Genomic DNA, 21181 nt, shown 5'->3' on the forward strand with positions numbered 1-21181 from the left:
AGTCAGCTAGCAAGCTTCTGGCTTCGTGTAGACAAAACTAGATTCGTTTATAAGCTAGAAAACTAGTTAGCTAGTTGACAAGCCAGGACAGTTTCAATAGGATTGAGTTCTATTTTTTAGGCGAATAGCCACCCCAACCACTGATTTTACTATCTTAGCTTATGTACTGTGTTTATGTGACCGATGAAGCTAGTTTTCAGTAATTGATGAGAGGGTTTAGCATATGTGGTGCAAGTTGACGCCTTTGCTGTTATTTACCAATGATTCCGGTTAGGTTTTCATCCGGATCCACGAAGAACACGAGCCGGAGAAACGCTTGAGATAGTTAGCCATCTGTGGCATCCTCAGGAGGTACATCTATATCATCACGGGAATATCATAATGTGGGTCCGGATCAGGAGTCTACTTTGGCGCATGAACCCAGCGCATTTGTTGGTTACAAAGGTAGTATAAAAACACGAGGAGGTAGTAAATTAAAGTAGTAAATTAAAAAGTATTGTCTCATACAAAGTAAAAATGGACCAGAAATTCTTACGCATGAATGATAATGTCCCTTCGCATACGACATGACAGGGAACGGCCGCTCTTCGAGACCAAAATATTCAAGTTTTAGACTGGCTTGCATATTCGCTCGTCTTTTAATTCTATTGAATATGCTTAGGATATGTCACAACTAAGCGCTCTAAAAGATTTTCCACAAAATTTAATTACGGATCAACAACTTTACGAACACTTCCAAAGAACACATACCGCAATAAGACATTGGTATTCAATTTTAAGTAAGAACAACCGATATCGTTTGTAAATTAATGTAAATGGTGATAACTCTGATTATTAATTAGTAATTTGATTTTTTGAAATAAAAAATGCCGATTTTAGTCAAAATTTATATTTTTCTAACAAGATCCTTATCATCCAAATTTCCACCTTGGTGAGAAAAATTGACATTTCTAATGAAAATGAACAAAAAATTAAATGATTTTATTAAATACTGTAAAATAGTATATAATTCTTCCATTTACTGTATCACAAAATTCTTCATAGATTTTAAGATATTCGTACTACACCAATTACATCACCCTGTATTTATAAACAATTGCAAAATATGACACATACATAGGCCGGGAGATACTGACACAAAATTTCGGGTCATTTGTAACAGAATGGCGGTTCTACAGAGGTCTTATTACGCAATGACAAAAAGAAAAATGATGGTCAGAACGCTGGTACCGGCGGACTAGTCGCGTGGGCGTAAGTCACACTCGTCGGATAAGTAAGACCCCTCTAGACCGCCATCCTGTTACAAATGACCCGAAATTTTGTGTCAGTATCTCCCGGCCTAACATGTGCAATGTGTAAATGTGTTGACGTTCCAGCTCTTCTTAATATACTTATACCGCACCGGTCACTTGATATCTGTTCAGTAATATTATATGACGTTATATCAATGTATTCGTACGTAGAATTATTATTTTTTGATTTGTGTTCAATATTTAGTAAGGAAGGGAGAATAAAGATATAATACAGTAATGAAATCTGTGCCTCCAGTGAATAAGGGAGTAAGACGAGTTATTCCCTTTGGTTTTTATTGCACCATTGGATTCAGCTCGTCAAAATACACAACATATCAAAAGGACATATCTCTAGCTGCATCCTAACCCATTTTTTCGAATGACCCAAACGGTATAAGTAGGGTGTGATTAACGGTATAAGTTACCTTATCCATCATTTTAGGCAATCGCAAAGGAACTATTCGTCTCGAGTCAAAATAACCCACGAACACAAGGACGTATGTGTAGTTATACTTTTTGAATAAAGACATAACTCATTTTGTTCCATCCGTGCTAACACTATTTTAGTATATAAACGCATTTGTGTCATTTTTCTAACATGAGCATAAAGGAACAACTCTTAGTGTCATTGGTTCAAGTGACGAAATGAGACAGTTTCGCATTAATGCCGTGTTGCTATTGGTCTATTTGAATACTGCACGGAAACAACAGACACTATTTCTTTTTGCTTTATAATATTTTTCAATCGTTTTTTCAATAAATATGCAACAATAAATCTTTATATTTAAAAAAAAAAGGTATTTATCAGTCAACTTGGGATACTAATAATATTTCTATGGAAATTAACTATTTTTTGCAATAGATAAAAATACAGTTTTAATTAACACATTAAGTGCATTTAATGATATTATACTCTTTGTTTATATAAATACAGAACGATAATTGAATTTTCTAAAAAAGCCAACAAAAATGTTAAACTTATATTTTCTTCTTATAATTGGGTAAGTTTTATAAAAAATAACTACTTAGTTTTTTTTAATTTAATCTAACCAATAATACTATAATTATAGACGCAGAGAAAAAAAAATATAACTAGTCTTGACAATTATGAATATTGTGTTCTCTCTCATATAGCGTTTTAGCCACTGTAATTTGCCTTTTTTATAGGAAAAAATTCGCAATATCGATACTATTTTGGTCCTGCATAATCGTTAACATACTCTGGTACCACATATTTTGAAAAAAATTGGGATATTGTCACGTAGAGTCTCTTCAAGTCGTATTTGCATCCAAGGCACCTTCAAATCTGTGCTTAATTCTTTTCATAAAATCTCTGCGGCTCATTGTTTTTTCTTTATTTATCTATATTATTTTGATATTATAAGATATAGAAATTGTTAAAATTTCATAACATGCCGTAAAATATCGCCACAGACCACCTATAACTTTCCCTGTAAGGTAACTGAACATACAGGAATATGGTTTTCGAGCTTCTCTTATCTCTTTATAGTGCTTGTATCCTCAATGTATAACCACCATGACATATTCGTTTATAACCACCAGACAACATCTCAGCCACCCAATCCTCTTTCTTGGAGTCCAAATCCAGCGGAGGACAACAGTCATTTACTAAAATTGAAGGTTTTTCGTCCTAGTGTTAAAGTTTTCTGGATCCTATTTTATACTCAATATATAGTATATATACTATATCATGTAAAACATGACTTGGAAAAAAAATATTCAAATAAATCACAAAAAATTTTTTAACCGACTTCAAAAAAAAGGAAGAGGTTATCAATTCGGCCGGTATACTTTTTTTTTTTTTTATGTATGTACACCGATTACTCCGAGGTTTCTGAACCGATTTACGTGATTCTTTTTTTGTTCGATGCGGGATGGTGTCGAATTGGTCCCATAAAAATTTTATTCGGATAGGCCCAGTAGTTTTTATTTTATGAGCATTTTTGTATGTAGGTATATGTAAATTTTGCAAGTGCAAGTTTGAAGTCGGTTGTTGGACTTCTAAGGTTAAATGCATAAACACCTAAATGTTGTTTTGTTTTTATTATATCTAATAACGATAAAAAATCCGTTGATTTCGTTCGTTTTTCAAGCTACATGCATGGTTGTTCCACTAAAAGGCCTCAATTGAGTCATAAAGTACACAAATTTCAAGCATGATAAGTCGCATTATTTCTATAAAACCAAAACTGGCAATAATATAAGTCGTGTTATGCGACTATGAACATAGTGCATTAGGGCATAAGTCGTTATATTGCAAAGAGCAAAAAAAAAAATTATGTGAATACATTGAGTTATTCCATGAAGTACTCGTTCATAAGGCCACAACTACAAAAAAACACGAAAAAAGTATATTTATGGGGTTGTTACAATATCTGTTTATATGTAAAACTAAAGTCTAACATCATATCTTACCCATACAAGCTTAAAAATTTGAAGTTACAAAGATTTAGTGTTGATATATAGTTTTTTGTCTCTCCTGAAAAGTGCTGTTTTTGAGTTATTCCCTTATTCACTGGAGGCACAGAAATATAGGATAACAATGTGGGTCTGAAAAGAACGACTATTTGGCATATGCTGCTACCCCATTATAATGAATATCGTGGATTTTAAAGAACACGTGAACTGCTGATTTTCAGTGCTATATTATGATAGACTATAACTCGATAAAAATTCTTAGGACATTAATTTAGTGAATAATTTTATTACTGTAACTTTTTGAATCATTTACTATATGCGCAGAGTGCACTTCTTTGATAAAAGCTTTGAAACAGTTCTTGTACCACATCATTATCTATTGATGATGATATTTAGCCTATAACATTCCTCGATAAATGGGTTATCTAACACTGAAATAATTTTTCGAATCGGACCAGCAGTTTGAACGCGATAATCTCAGGTAGCGCGTTCAAACAAACAACAAACTCTTCAGCTTTATAATATTAGTATAGATTTACTAATATTTTACTAAGAATTCCCCAGTGTGACAGCAGCCTAACGCCCTTGAACGAGCGAAAGTGCCCCGTGGTAGATCGAAGACATTATTGTCTGAACCACAGGTCTGAACAATCAATAAGACAAATGACTTTCTAATCGCTAGATTGTGGGAAAATTATAGAAATCGCGCTGATGGAGATGCTTTACGTCATTATTGAAGATATCTGCCTTTTTTTAGTGCTAATACCATAGATAATATTATAATACTATAACAGTAGGAATATGACCTTATGAATGTCTTGTCTTCGCGCCAATTGTTTAAAACTTTGTGTTCGGATAGTCGTCCAGTGAAATGAATTTTTCATTCATTTTCTGTAATTTTTCTTTTTGCTGTAAGACTGTATTTTGCTGTAAAGTCTGTAAAAATGATTGAAAGGAATCGGAATATTTCGTTCTAATTATGCCGTGTCTCTGGAGAATTTATTTGTTCGAAAAATGTAGTAAGTTAGTTGTTACAAATTAACATACATTTTCGATCAAATAGTTATAACCAACTTCAGCTGTTTAATTATTTATATATAGAAACATATGTTTCAGTCCCTAAAAAACTTAGCACACATAATATTGATTTAGATTACAGGTACCTACACAATTTATCTAAACTAATGACAAATATTTCGTGAAAATGCGACACGTACCTACATATAAATTTTCTTGATTTATATCAAACAGCATTGAGCGTGTTCGTTTACTAGTGAAGGTATTCTCAAAACCGGATCCGCAGTTCCGGATGTTAGCTCAAATATACAAACAATGTTTACTACTTGCACTTTATCGTATATATGTATCATTATAATAAAGATATTAGTTGTTTTTATAAATAGTATAAATGGGGAAAGATTTCAAAAAAAAATCAGAATAATCGAATGCAGCTTCAAAATTGTTTTTAGTAAAAATTTGTAAAAATACATGATATAAAAAGTATGCCTTTCTTTTTGCAGAATAATTTAAATGACCTTTCTGCATACTTAATTGCTACTCGAAAGTTTTTTACATAAAAAGCGTAAAACATAACTACAATCTCATATCCATTCATAGAAACTTATTAGTAAGATTTATTTTAATCTTATGAAAGTATTCATTCAAATTAGCATATCATAAATTTTTGTATTGATTTATCGATTGACAACTTAGAATTTCTCATATCAATAATATTAATATGTAAAAACCTCGGATATTTATAATTATAACGAAACGCGGCAGTAATTTCTACTAAGTAGAGAAATGTATAAGTCACGCATACATTTATGTATTAATTTTGTCACTAAAGGAAGCATTTTAATTAAAATGTAACTTTCTGAATGTTGTTAATATGTTTGTACTGTCGCGTGTTATAGCGAATATAATAATTTGTTTAAATAAATGTTTAAATATTGTTTTCGATTTTCATCTAAGATAAGATATGATAGCCTTTTAAATCAGATCACACTTAAGTCTAATACGATTTCATCTATAAAGTCGATTTTCATCTATAAAATTATATTTAAAGATATTTTTAAACGTACATAATAAAAAAAAACTTAATTCTAAATTGTTTTTGAGAAAAGGTTTTAAAAAGTTGGAAAGTGCAAGTTTATATAAATTCATGTGATGTGATAATTAACATAATATTATATTATGAAGTATAAGATTTATATATATTTTGTATAAATAATAAAAGTAAAAGTGCTACACGAGCTTTCGGTAAAGCTTCGCCGCGCGGCATCGCGAGTGTCAAAAAGCTTGCTTCTTTTACAAGTATTTTCTAATAATCTTAAAAAATATATCAATAATTATATTCCATAAACATAAATATGTACCTAATAGCCTAAAACATACAAATTCATAGGAATAAAATTAGTAGATGTTGAAGAATATAGCTATAATAATAATATTTTGATGCTTAGGTAGTTATAATATGCGTGTCGTCAAGTCTGAAAGTACCTTAATTTCTTTCAGGTTCGGTAATAATAAGAAAAATAAAAAATACATACCTTAAAATATTTCACAAAAACAACACAGTGAGTTCACAAAATAACAATATCCAAAATACATGAAAATCCCTTGAATGTCGTTGGAATCACATTTTTTGCACAACAAAAATGGTTCACAACTATATATATAAAGCGTCTGTTTGTCACGGCTGTGTGGAGGCGACTGTCTTGTGTCTGAGAGTGGTGAGTGCAGAGTGGTGCTACCACGAGTGGTGATGGTAGGACGTGGGGAAATGGTACGTCTTAGGGCGGCCGTACACGGACCGCTTCAAGCAGTTGAGACCGACCGCTTGAAGCCGCGACCGCGCGGTGAACTATAGGCATTCATGCACCGCCGTACACGTGACGGCTCGAGCCGTCGCGACCGCTTCAAGCCGTCAACTGCATGACGAAATTCCACTGTGCCGTTGACGGCTCGCGAGCGGTCGTGAGGCATACACTGACTGCTCGAGCCGTTGACTGCGCTAGAGCCGTCGACGGCTCCCTATACCCCTGAAAATCAATGACTTGACTAGTCAAAAAAATCAACGGCTCGAGCGGTTGGTAGCGACGGCTCGAGCGGTCAACAACCGACGGCTCGAGCAGTTGACGCCGACCGCTCGAGCCGTCCGTGTACGTCGCTCAGCCGTTAACTGCTCGAGCGGTCCGTGTACGGCCGCCCTTAGAAACGTATAATATTGTATCATAGTGGGTGTGATCTTTGAATTTCTTATGTATTAAAGTAATTAGTTACTTTTTAACTTTACCATCGTCACTAAAAAGGCAAAAATTTAGATTTATACAAAACATATTTTTTTTACATACGCAATATCATTTTATGAAAACATTACAATAGAAGGCTCTCTATGGTCTCTATAGGCGGTTTCTGAGATTAGTGCATTCAACTAAACAAAGAAAAAACACTTTTCAGCATTATTAATAGATTTTAGTTTTACCTAAATAAATAAAGTATTACTTACAGTCTCGACAATATTGTAGAGTCTAGAGCATAAAACCAGTAGAGTACTCCTCTACTTATAAAATTAGATTTTACACTAACACTCTTAAAATTGATTTGCTTATGATTTATATTTGAGAGAATGGATAGACAATTAAAAACATAGGTATTTTATAATCCTTATACAAAATTAATAAACACATGTCGAATCTTTCCTATCTATTAGATTCTAATCGACATTTCTCACGGCCCTTTTTTAAGAGGAAATTAAAAAAGCTCTACAAAAACTTGTTACCACTTCACTTCCGTTTTTAACCTTTCTTTTGTATAAAAAATATTAATTTCTTGAAGTTTGTAACCAAGTTATATTTTGACTCAATTACGCCAGGTATAGAAACAGTTTTTGATTATGTTAAAAGTAAATTAAAGGTTACATACTTAAATAAGTACATACTAACTTTCCGCCCGAGGGATTACCGGGATAAAACTATTCTAATATAATTATTCTATATCTCTGTAGTCTGTACCATCTAAATCGGTTCAGTGGTTGAGGTGTGGATAAGAGACAGATATTAGAAATAGATTAGGTAACTAGGATAAATATAAAAAAGAATCTAGAATTTAGATATCTCATAATTAGGTAGCTACGTCTAAAATGGAAGCACATTTTTTTTAAATGATTGCTGTTTGCCGCTGACTGTCGCAAGACTTCCCTCCTTTTGCAATGCTAAAAATAGTTTATACCGTAAACAAAACTATACTAATAAATAGGAAATGTTTGGTTTTTTATTTAAATAAACATGTAACGATATAACTAAGTACTAAATTATTCGAAGGGCTCTACTAATTTGCATCCTATTGAAATTTGAAGCTTGCTCCAAAACCTGATCTTATAATATACCTGTCATTTACCTAAAAACATCTATCTAATCTAATATTTCTAATATTATATTATAAAGGCGAAGGTTTGTATGGATGTATGGATGTATGGATGTTTGTTACTCTTTCAAGTAAAAACTACTGAACCGATTACAATGAAATGTAGCACACATATAGAGGGTAACTTGGATTAACACATAGGATAGTTTTTATCCCGGAAATCCCACGGGAACGGGAACTATGCGGGTTTTTCTTTGAAAACGTGAGCGAAGCCGCGGGCGGAAATCTAGTAAGCTATATTTTATAAATAACATACGCTATGTTATTTTCAGGTCAATACAGGCGAAGCTGGGACAAGCGGCTAGTCGTAAATACAAATAGAATTTTTGCTTTGTTTCGTTCCAAAAAGAGTGAGTAATTGAGTAGGTTTATATTAAAATTGTGAATTTATGTTCAATTTTTATTTCATATATAAGAACAAAGCCATAGAAATTGTTTTTCTGGTGATTATAGTCCTATAACTAATATAATAAATGCGAAAGTTTGTGAGGATGTGTGTGTGTGTGTGTGTTTGTTACTCTCTCACGCAAATACTACTGAACCGATTACAATGAAATTAAGCACACGTATAGAGGGTAACTTAGATTAACACATAGGATAGGTTTTATCCCGGAAATCCCACGGGAATGGGAACTATGCGGGTTTTTCTTTGAAAACGTGGGAGAAGCCGCGGGCGAAAAGCTAGTAGAATAGCAATTGTAGAGCTGTTCACAAAGAAAATAGACAGTCAAAATTTCAATATGGTTCGTACGGACCTCGCAAGTAAAATCACCGTAGGTACAACCAAAAGTCTCAATAATCAATCAAAATAAATTTAATTGCGACCATAACCATAACACACGATGAAATCAACAAAAAATAGTGTTACAACTTACAAATAAAATAAATAAGTAGTATTTTAGACAAAAGGATGGGTATAAAAATGTATTTAAAATTCCAATTGCAATTAAAAATATCTGATAAATTACTATCGGAAATGATAACGCGCTCATTTTTGATACCACTTTCTAAATATAAATTTATATTGTGATACACACTTTTTCTAAAAACTTTAATTAAAATAAACATACATTTAATACAAACTTGAAATAGTTATCTATTTACACATATGATATTTATTTAATTAGTATTTTTGTTTCAATTAATAAAAATAACAAAGAATTTCGTAATAACTTGAAAATTTAAGTAATTATCATTGTTAAAAGGAGGGTACTGTTTTTGGTAGAGAGTAGAGACTTATATTTCTATTTTATTTCAATGTGAATTGTGTACTAATAATAAAATGTAAAATTTGTAAAATCCTGTCTGTTCCGCTTTCGCGGCTAAACCACTAAATCAATCTTGATGAAATTCGGCATCTACAATTTATTATAATATGCGGTCAAATCGTTGATCATGAATTACCTTTCTTTATAAACTATTAATAAAAGGTAACATTTTTCAAAAAGTCTAAGTATGTAAAATATATTTAGTCAAATTGTTCTAGAAGAGCTTTGAACTCAGATTTACCATGTTGATGTAGTTGAACTAACCAAAATAGGTCTATCCTTTCCTTTTACACGAGCTATGAAATTTTCAGAAGTATTTGATTTTATAAACATTATTTATTATGGACTTCTAAGTATGCAGACTATAAAATAAAAATATAAAATATATAAATATAAAATGTTAACTGTTAATTTATTTTAATTTTTAAGTGTTTCAAGCAGTTGCCTACTTCGAAAAACATCTTGTAACAGACTTTTGTTATTGTAATGTTACATTATTACATAATTAAACTGAACAATTCTTTAGTCTGTTTAACAATGAAATATTTAATTTTATTTCATATACAGTATGTTTTGTAAAATAAAATAGGTCAGTATAGCCTCCGTGGCGCAATCGGCTAGCGCGTTCGGCTGTTAACCGAAAGGTTGGTTGGTTCGAGCCCACCCGGGGGCGGATTCTTTTTTAACCCTTAGGTACTATTATAATGAACTCAGACAAATATTAAAAAAAGTAGTAAATAATCATGAAAATATGTGTCACTAGATTTCCGCCCGCGGCTTCGCCCGCGTTTGCAAAGGAAAACCCGCATAGTTCCCGTTCCCGTGGGATTTCCGGGATAAAAACTATCCTATGTGTTAATCCAAGTTACCCTCTATATGTGTGCTAAATTTCATTGTAATCGGTTCAGTAGTTTTTACGTGAAAGAGTAACAAACAATCCATACATCCATACAAACTTTCGCATTTATAATATTAGTAGGATTAATTTTAATTGTTCCAACACACAAATCAGAATAAAATATTTAAAGAAAGAAAGAAAAAAGTTAGTATTCTTTAAAATAATGCTTGTAATGTAAAGCGTGTATAATTTTGTGTTTTGATTGAAATGAAAAACAATATTAAAATTTATATAAACATGTAGGTATTGTAACAATTTACCAATAATATTGCATAGTATTGCTCCGATTAACGTACGTAAAATGTCATCCAACACGCAACACAAGTAATGCTATACAATACATGATATATATACAATTTATCGGTCCATTTCTCGATACACGGCGATTTGCGAAACGCAATCCGAAGAGCAGAGTAATAAGTTGGTTCTCACGATGTTATTGAAGATATTGGTGAGGTAATTTTATTGCAAATATTGGTAACTAGCTGCGTTCCGCGGTTTCACCCGCGTGGCTCCGCTTCTGTTGGTCTTAGCGTGATGATATAGGTACACATAGCGTACTGCATAAGGCCTATAGCCTTCCTCGATAAATGGGCTATCTAACACCGAAAGAATTTTTCAAATCGGACAAGTAGTTTTTCAGATGAGCGCGTTCAAACAAACAAACTCGTCAGCTTTATAAATTATAATATTAGTATAGATTAGCATAGATATATCGATAATGTTAAAAATAATGAAATAAATAAATAATACTAAGGTACTCCCATTACAACAAAAAGTCAAAGACACTATAGACAGAATTAGTTTTCGTTTTACAATAAGTTATAATCTTAAATATTAACAAAATATAAACGAAAGTAGAAGCTTATTAATTAATAAAGAATTACACTTTCAATACTTACATATATCTTGAAAATGAAGATTTAGAATAAATAACCTACAATAATAAACTTCAAAGGTGCGGCGAAATTTGTATAGAATGAATAAATTTAATCATTTATCTTCTCATTTGAATTATATAAATGAGCTTGATTTTACATAAATCAATCTTCTTCAGTCACATTTTACAAGTAAAATTCTAGATATTATGACAACACACTTAGGAAAAATGTATTTTTTTATATTATTAGCGTTTTTACTGTACTTGCAAACATTCATAGTAATGTAAAATATGAATGTCTGTCTGGTATGTAGCCTGTATACGAAACTGTTGAAATGTTACCGCAACGCTTTGACGTCGCATTAGTCCTTTTAACAAGAATGTTGTGGACAGTCGCGGGCAGAAGTCGATTACAAATTTTAGTTATTTTTTTCTTAAAAATACTTAGGATAAAATCCTAAGGATTTGTAACATATAATGAAATATATTTTATAAAAAAACCCGCATAGTTCCCGTTCCCGTGGGATTTCCGGGATAAAGCGTATCGTATGATTCGTATGTGTTAATCCAAGTTACCCTCTATATGAATGGATGCTAAATATTTATAATATTAAAGGAATATTAATATTTATATTAAAGGGATAGGATAGGATAGGATTTAGGAGAGTTTAAAAGGTATTGAATAAAAAACAGTGTTCAATTTCACAAATTTTATTAAGTATGAACTTTCTATATAATAATTGTTTAATAATTAATGTAACATATGAATAAGTTATGTAATAAATGAATTGTTAAAAAAAAATCACCAGTCCCTGTAATATTCCTGCGCACGTAGCACATTTTTATATTTTCATACTGTTCTAATCCAGACGGAGCCGAGGCGAATTACCTGTAAATAAAAAACACACATACATAATCTAGTCTATAAAAGCTACCGTGTTAATTAATAACAATCTCTAAATTCCCATGTACATAGCTTCCGCGCTTGCTAATACACTAAGTAGGCAAACCCGCGCGTCCGGCTTTCTTCTTACGCAACACAGTGTAATGATTAGCATATATTATTTATATACATATAATTTATCGGTTTTTCTGTTTGAACTTTCCATGCTTTCGCTGTATCAACGGTGCTATAAATATGTCTTTTTATAACATGTGTGCTAATGATTGACATCTTATATTTTTTTTTGTATAAATGTATATGTAATACTAGTGGTCCGCCCCGGCTTCGCCCGTGGTACATAATATTTCGCAATAAAAGGTAGCCTATGTCCTTTCTCGGCCCTTGGGTATCAAAATATCTCCATACCTTTGGAGAATGACCACGGGTGGTATCGGTAAAATTTTAGTTGTGCCACGTATTCGTGATATTGTTAATTCCTATTTGTATTTATAATGGTCATATGTATCAATATTAAGTCTTAATTATACCGGATAAATTGAAATAATAGTAAAAGTTATTCTTTTGAAACATGTATGACCACGTATGGAATCGGTAAAATACTAGTTGTGTCACGTGTTCGTGATATTGTTAATTCCTATTTGTATTTATAATGATCATATTTATCACTATTAAGTCGTAATTATACCGAATAAATAGAAATAAAAGTAAAAGTTTTTGTTTTGACACATATATCTATCTCTCATGCAAGCGTCCTGCGTCATATGTCATAGTTGAATGAATGTGTTCGACGCATTGTTCGACGTTATTTATTTTGAAATAATGTTTATTACGATTTACTTTTCACATTTATCTTTTAAATTAAAATATTACCTATGTAATAAATGTAAAACTTAACTTCATCATTAGTTTAAACTCGATAAAGTATTTTTTTGAAGCGTTGAATAAAACTTTTGTTTTATTTTTATTGTCGCGAACTGCGGCTTATTTATATAAAAACTTTAATCGTTTCTAAAAGTACTAACATCAAGCTTCAAATTGAGCTATATTTCATCTTGACACAATAAGTTTGATTGCGATACCAAGTGCCATAGTCACTTGGGCAATCTCCTTTCAAGCAAATTAGTTCAGTATTTTAGGCGTGATTGAGTAACAGACAGACAGACAGACAGAGTTACTTTCGCATTTATAATATTAGTATGGATATCGCAATAATATGATAAAAATGTACACATATTATAATATTACAATATTTACATGGAAATTCAAGATTATCTTTTATATAAACAAAAAATAAAATTAAAATATATTTCTTTTTATGCTAGGAAAATGTAATGATTGCCAACGAGCCTTAGCTACTTTTTGTCAACTTCTAATTTTCCGAAGTGTTTTACATCATATACTTGGCAATATATTAGTTATGTATGTAAGAAATATTTGAAAAATAAGCGACAAAAATTAAATTGTTTTCAACACGTATTTTTCAACAATTTCAAACCATCAAACTCAGTAGTTTATAGCTATTCAGTAATCTGTGCCCATTCGTTTCGCTCATAAACTCGAACATCCTACAAAACCCTTCTATTATGTTACACGAAAACCCCAAAAACGGTCAGAAAGTAGTCAAACCAGTTGCTCTTAGCAAGTGTTTCGTCACGAGCAGATCGCCAGCGGCTATGAAAGCCCATCAGCTACCACATTCTTTCAAGAGAAATGACTTATGTAATACAATGAGTACTTATACTTGTTTTAGTTAAAGCAGACTTTGTGGCTCCTTACGATTTTTTATTACACTGTATTACGTATTACACTTCAGAAAAATATATTCAATCCACAAACTGACAAACATTCAGACATAATAGTTTTTCAACATCATTTATCTTCTTAATATATATAAATCTCGTGTCACAATGTTTGTCCTCAATGGACCCCTAAACCACTTACCCGATTATAATAAAATTCGCACACCATGTGCAGTTCGATCCAACTTGAGAGATAGTTTTTATGAAAAAAAAAACGTAAACATGTAAGTACCACGGGCGAAGCCGGAGCGGACCGCTAGTTTCACTAGATACGTATTTACTTACTATTTACCTTATTTTTGCCAAATACGATAGAAATACCTGCAGAAATGACAGAAAAGGTAAATACATATCAGTCAGTGTTAATATCACAGATAATATATATAGAAAACTTAAATTCTACCTATACAAGTTTACATACCTACTATAGTGATAAGTACTATTCTTAGAGCTAATAATAGATACGAATTTGGTGGACATAATAATTAATATTTATAATTATTATGTAAAGTAATTGGCAAACAGTGTACAGATATTAATACCTGAAAATCAAATGACTCAGCCTAAAACTAAAATTTAAAAACATTATTTTGTAAGTACTTATCTACCTAAAAATCGTTAGCACGTGTGTATAATCGTTTTCACAGAAAGCCACGGGCAAAGCTATTTAAAATGACTCTATAAATATGAAAAAGTTATCAAATGCATTTATAATAGACAAGGTCGAAGTGAAATTGCTTCTAAGGCATTGCCAGGTGTATGAACTGTTACGTAGTGAATAGTGATCGAGTTAATGACCTAAGATTGCGTAAGGCTAGGTTGTTGGATATTGCTTATCATAATAAATTAATAATTTAGTTTCTATATCATGTGAAAATGGGACTAAGTTTAAGTTGGTTTAACCTCTACTTTGGTTGAAATTACAAAATTTGTTGGTTGAAATACGGTAAGTTTATTTTGGTATTGAGTTTCAACAAACGTGGTTTAAACCTTACCTTTTGTTACGATTAATTTGTTTTCTGAATATTAACTTTTGTTCGATATTTGTTAAAATTTAAGCTCTATTATTGCAGAACTTTTTGAATTTTTGATGAGCATACAAACTATAAAGAATGAAGATGTAAGAAAGATCACATGATATCTGTAACATGCGTATAAATCGCTAAATTATTATAATAGTACCTACATGGATTTCCATATATGACTTTTTATTAGGACTCATGATGAATATAAATGTAAAATTTGTTGTTTGGTGACTTGTCCCATAGGAACTTATGATACCTAGGTATGTCATGCGTCAGCCTCTATAGATAAAATCAAACAAAAATATGAAGGAATAAACAGTAATTTCATTTTTAGAAAACAATATATCTACCTACACAAGTAGGTACACATAAAGTTCCACTGGTAAGCACTCATTAATATCAAAATCAAATCATCCATACTAATATTATAAATGCGAAAGTAACTGTCTGTTACTCAATCACGCCTAAACTACTGAACCAATTTTCATGAAATTTGGTATGGAGATATTTTGATACCCGAGAAAGGACATAGGCTACTTTTTATCCCGGGAAAATGACGCAATCCCGGAAATCCCACGGGAACGGGAACTATGCGGGTTTTTCTTTGACTGCGCGGGCGAAGCCGCGGGCGGAAACCTAGTGTTTTAAATATAAAGAGTAACAGACAGACAGAGTTACTTTCGCATTTATAATATTAGTAAGGAAAAGGGATAGTAGGGATTATTATATGGGTACCTAGTACCTACCTAATTAAATTGCGATAGCAAAATTGGTTCAAAATGTTTCTCAACTTTTTATGTCTTGTAAATTTGAATAAATTTTGTTTCAATAACATTTTATTGATGACATTTTACAATTTGTGGATTTGTATCTTTTTATAATCAGATTTAAATTATTGAAAATAACTTTAAATTAGATATTATTATGTTAACGTCGTCGGTCGTGATTTCATAATCTAATAATTTGATTTAGGTCGACATAATATTATATTCTTGTCACTAAATAAGGTCATTGGGGCTTCACTACGAGGATATATAATTAATCGAACGTTGCACATGCAATTCCCACGGTACAGTTAGCACACAGCAGCCATTTAGAGATGCTCTATTTACATGTCAAGGATAGACTGTGACTAGCATAGTTGTTTATCTTTCGTCATGTGAAAACTATTCATAAACACCATAACGCTGCTCATTATTAATAGGTTAGTTTTATGGTTCTGTACTTAGAGCATTTCTGTACTTAGAATCAATTTTATTGTACAAAAAGTGTTTTGATATAAAAAAAATGCAAAAAGCCAACATCACGCGGTGTTCCCAGGCGGTCACCCATCCAAGTACTGACCGCGCCCGACGTTGCTTAACTTCGGTGATCGGACGAGAACCGGTGTATTCAACGTGGTATGGACGTTGGCGACAGATATCATGAAATTACTAAATTTATTAGAGAAAATAATGCAATTGTAATTTCAATCTATACTAAAGAGTAAAGAGTTTGTTTGTTTGTTTCGCGCTAATCTCGGGAACTACTGGTCCGATTTGAAAAATTCATTCGGTGTTAGATAGCTCATTTATCTAGGAAGGCTATAGGCTATAAATCATCATGCTACGGCTAACAGGAGTGGAACCACGCACGGGTGTGAAACCGCGCGGAGCAGCTAGTATGTAATAAAACGGTTAAAAGTAGAAATTCAAAATCTTTGAAATATTAAGTATTTTACAATTTTTAGCAACACTATTTATTACGTGAGAAAGTCAAAAAAATTAAAATAGTACGTCATTTTTTTTCGACTGCTATAGCGCCATCTATGTTATATAGTATTGTAATTAAATATATTTCAGCGCCATCTATGATTTATGTAAGATAATAAGTAAATTACAGTAATTATATTAAAAGTATCAGAGATGGCGCTGTAGTAAATTTAATTAAAGCGCCATCTATGTTATCTAGTGTCGTAATTAAATTTATTTCAGCGCCATCTATGATTTATGTAAGGTACTAAAATTAAAATAAAGACGATATTTAAATAATCAAGGTAATTCTATTGGACAATAGATGGCGCTGCTATGAATAATGAGTTAAATACTATAGTTTAAAAAATATTTTCCAAAGATTTTGAATTGCTGTATAATAAAAATGAAGGACTAAAATATGCGAAAACGGCTCAAGGAAATTTTTTAAGCGTTTCAACTGTTAAACTTAAAACAGGGTTCCTATGGAGAGAACAAAGAGCCAATGGAGCAGAACAATATTACTCGTCTGCTGAGGCAGCTAGTTATCTATTTTAGATAGGTATTCCATTAGAAGTCAAATATTTCATTACAAATTACTTGGTTCTGCATAGTTTGTAAAAATATGTTATTTTGAATTTTCTTTTTCTTTTTAACCCATTTCAAAAATGTTATAAATTGTTTACTAATTTGATAATTATTATTATTGTTATCGCCAACGTCCATACCACGTTGAATACACCGGTTCTCGTCGTCCGATCACCGAAGTTAAGCAACGTCAGGCGAGGTCAGTACTTGGATGGGTGACCGCCTGGGAACACCGCGAGATGTTGGCTTTTTGCATCTTTTTTTTCACACTAATCTTAATATATATAAACCTCGTGTCACAATGTTTGTCCTCAATGGACTCCTAAACCACTTAACCGTTTATAATAAAATTCGCACACCATGTGCAGTCCGATCCAACTTGAAAGATAGGATAGTTTTTATGAAAAAAAAAACGTAAACATGTAGGTACCACGGGCGAAGTCGGGGCGAACCGCTAGTATTTAAAATAAATCTAAACTAAAAAAATACGGTGTTAGTGTTTATACACCTTATTTTTTGACTTTGATACTAAAATTAACTCATAGTTCATTCGTTCGTTTATTTACAGATTTCCCTGCACAATCAACAAATCAAAGGGTCACAGACTTGCCACAGAGTAACTCCCCAGAGTCCCCAGAGACGTCCACTCCATTAGTCTCTGTCTGCACTACACTGCGACACGGAAATTTCATTAGCTTTCCACGAAATAAAAGACGGAATTTTTATTAAATTCTTGTGTATATTATTACATTTTTGTTTTGTTACAATAAAATATGAACAATTTGTGATGTTTTATTCTATTTTACTGGGCTACAATATAATTTCTGACATAAAATACAACGTGTAGGTTAGAATGGGCACAGAAAGTGCTTTCTTTAGTTATATTTACCTGGATTTAGATGAAATTTTGCTATGAACTGGAATAGAGCTATGAAAATAAGCCTTTACAGACTATATACCTACCTACACAAGCGGCAAAAATGTATTTTATGTACCTGAGTATACGAAACTTCTTATTTTGTATTTATTCTAAAATCAATTGATATTATAAAGTAAAAAAATGCTACACCATTGATACGGAACCTCATAAATATACAATTATCTACACTAAAGAGGAAAACTTTGTTTGTTTGATTGATTGTAATGAATAGGTTCATAAACTACTGGACCGATTTTAAAAATTCTTTCACCGTTCGAAAGCTACATTATCCACGAGTAACATAGGCTAGGTTTTATCCCGGAACGGGAACTATGCGGGTTTTTCTTTGAAAACGCGGGCGAAGCCGCAGGCGGAAAGCTAGTACATAATATACAGACACAAACTTGACTATTTGTCCGCTCTCGAAAGACACAGCACAGTTACAATTGTCAACACTGACAAACAAACAGACATTAACTGAAAAAGCAAACACTTCAAACCGAATTATAGCATCATGTCGATAATTGCTCGTTTTTGGTTCGATTTTAATTAATACCCTAGCATTCCGATCATTGTCTAAAAGGAAATTTCCATAAGTGTGTCTGTGGAAAATGTTTCTAGGTAGGTATTAGTGTGAAATTGAAACAAATAAATGTACAACAAAGATTTTATTTTATCACTACCGCAGAATATATTATAGACTACTCACTACATAGTATAGGCAATATATGTACCTACCTAGAACAGATTCGCTGTCGCTTTCTGTCCGTCCCTATGTACATAGTTTAAATTTTGATTCGGGTTTTTAAATCGAATGAATTATTCTTGAGGAAGGTTTAATATGTGTAATATTATAATTAAATTTTTTAAGTTTAAGATATATAGTCTTTATAAAGCGGCGAAGATAACGCGACGCGGACGGGCGGTAAGGTAATTTAATTTTTAACCGACTTCAAAAAAAGGAGGAGGTTATCAATTCGGCCGGTATGTTTTTTTTTATGTATGTACACCGATTACTCCGAGGTTTCTAAACCGATTTACGTGATTCTTTTTTTGTTCGATGCGGGATGGTGTCGAATTGCTCCCATAAAAATTTTATTCGGATAGGCCCAGTAGTTTTTATTTTATGGGCATTTTTGCAAGTGCAAGTTTGAAGTCGGTTGTTTTTAACGCAGTTATCACTTGTAATAAATAATTAATTATATTATTATAGCATCATAGCTTGTGCTTTTACCACAAGTGTAATATTCATATTCAATTATTTATCAAGCATTGTATAATATTAATCCATGATATTAATTTAAAAATTGAACGATATTTTCGTTCAAAGGACTACTATAACTATCAAACAAAATTATAAGACAACAGCTGCATCTAGTGAGTGAAAACTTTGCAAATATCCGACAGGAATATTGCATTCCTCGGCAAAAATAAAACAATTTTACAGCTCAAATTTCATATGAAACTATTCATTCTCTACATTCAAAAAGCTACACGATTAGGTACTTTTTGTAACATTTTCAAATTTTTACCTTTTCATAATGTAATTTTGAAAATTCATTCTTCTTTAAAACTAACTTCAACATAACAAACATAACCTGAGTTTTATCAGTTTCATGTACCACATAAACCTAAAAATGACTTGTAAAAATATTTCTCAATACAAGTTCGTGCGGCGCGTGGCCGGTCGCTCTTAGCGCGTCTAGCGCGAGGGTATAATTGATCAAACACACACACAACCGGAGCAAGGCCTGATTGGATACGTTTGGAGTTTTTGTTCATTTGTGTGGAATTTTAAAACCGGATATTGGTAAAAGCAATGTATAGGAAGGCATGAAATACACTCTATACATACATACACTTCACTACATAGTATAAAACAAAGTCGCTTTCTCTGTCCCTATTTCCCTATGTCCCTTTGTATGCTTAAATCTTTAAAACGGATTTTGATGCGGTTTTTTTAATAGATAGAGTGATTCAAGAGGAAGGATTTAGTATATAATTTATTAGGTTTTAGACAAAGCGGGCGAAGCCGCGGGCTGTAAGCTAGTTCCGAATATGTGTGAATGTGTGGAATGCGGCTGTATATTTGTTTAATATAAGTAAATCTAAGAACATAGGTACTATTCTATATGGATAATTGGATAAGTACCTAAGTATGATCAAACTTATAATTTTGGAATAAAATTGTACCCATCACATACCTAAATATTTTTCACAATATGTAGTTCGGCGTATTAAAAATAATAGACCGTATTCGATAAGAGAGAGAGGTAGGTACATATTTTCTTTTTTCATGAAACATCTTCGTCGTGCAGCTACTTACCTGCAGCTCATCTTCCACAGCACATTTTACTCGCACCGCTACATAGCTTAGACAATGGAAATGGTCATGTCACATAGCTTCACAGCATAGGTATTACATTATAAACAATATCTAGTGGAAAAAGTCCAGAAAAACGTCATTTCCTTATTTCTACCTTGTATCTACATGTTATTTGTCAGTTAATTCTCTATAAAAAATTTAAAAGATGTTATAATCGTCTAAATTGTAAAAGATCAGTTAATTCATGTAAGTATTAGATCTATCTATCTATAAAAGATAGAACTACATGTTAATCATTTGCCAATGGACCACGAATTTTTCCAAGACAATACAGGCGCAAGATTATAAAGAGGGGACCGAGGCAATTTGGTCGCGATGGCTTACGTCGCGTTATTAGCTATAAACAAAACTGGGGGAGAGGGGCTTGGGACAACTTTGGGGCAATGGCGGGAAATATAGATCATAGAGTAAAAAATAAAACAATTTATAATCAATAGACCACATGTTTTTATTCCTAGTCCTTTTGTTTTGTAATTTGTAAATGTAGAGTGCAGTAGTATTTGGAAGGTAAATTTAGGAATAGAGCAATTACATTTTGTTCATATTTAAACAAGAATGTACCTTTACTATAATATCTTACAAAATAGCACGGTTACAAATCGAAGACAAAAATATAGTACGAACA

At 32.1% G+C, this 21181-nt stretch overlaps 1 protein-coding gene and 3 non-coding genes across 4 annotated transcripts in view; 2 read left to right on the forward strand and 2 right to left on the reverse strand.

Annotated features, from left to right (window-relative positions):
- The window catches only part of LOC123703094, a 39604-nt gene extending 33129 nt beyond the window's left edge, over positions 1-6475 (reverse strand). The window contains exon 1 of the mRNA XM_045650976.1: positions 6284-6475. The gene's annotated coding sequence lies outside the window, so the exon portion shown is untranslated. The remainder of the gene's footprint in view (positions 1-6283) is intronic.
- Positions 6476-10025: 3550 nt separating this feature from the next.
- Trnan-guu lies at positions 10026-10100 on the forward strand. The gene has a single exon. It is a non-coding gene; the product is annotated as a tRNA-Asn (tRNA).
- A 6128-nt stretch (positions 10101-16228) lies between these two features.
- On the reverse strand, positions 16229-16347 carry LOC123703329. The gene has a single exon (XR_006752976.1). It is a non-coding gene; the product is annotated as a 5S ribosomal RNA (ribosomal RNA).
- Positions 16348-17377: 1030 nt separating this feature from the next.
- LOC123703331 lies at positions 17378-17499 on the forward strand. Its single transcript, XR_006752978.1, has one exon. It is a non-coding gene; the product is annotated as a 5S ribosomal RNA (ribosomal RNA).
- Positions 17500-21181: the final 3682 nt, after the last annotated feature.

Source organism: Colias croceus, chromosome 25 (genome assembly GCF_905220415.1).
Source record: "Colias croceus chromosome 25, ilColCroc2.1".
Classification (NCBI taxonomy): Eukaryota; Metazoa; Arthropoda; class Insecta; order Lepidoptera; family Pieridae; genus Colias; species Colias croceus.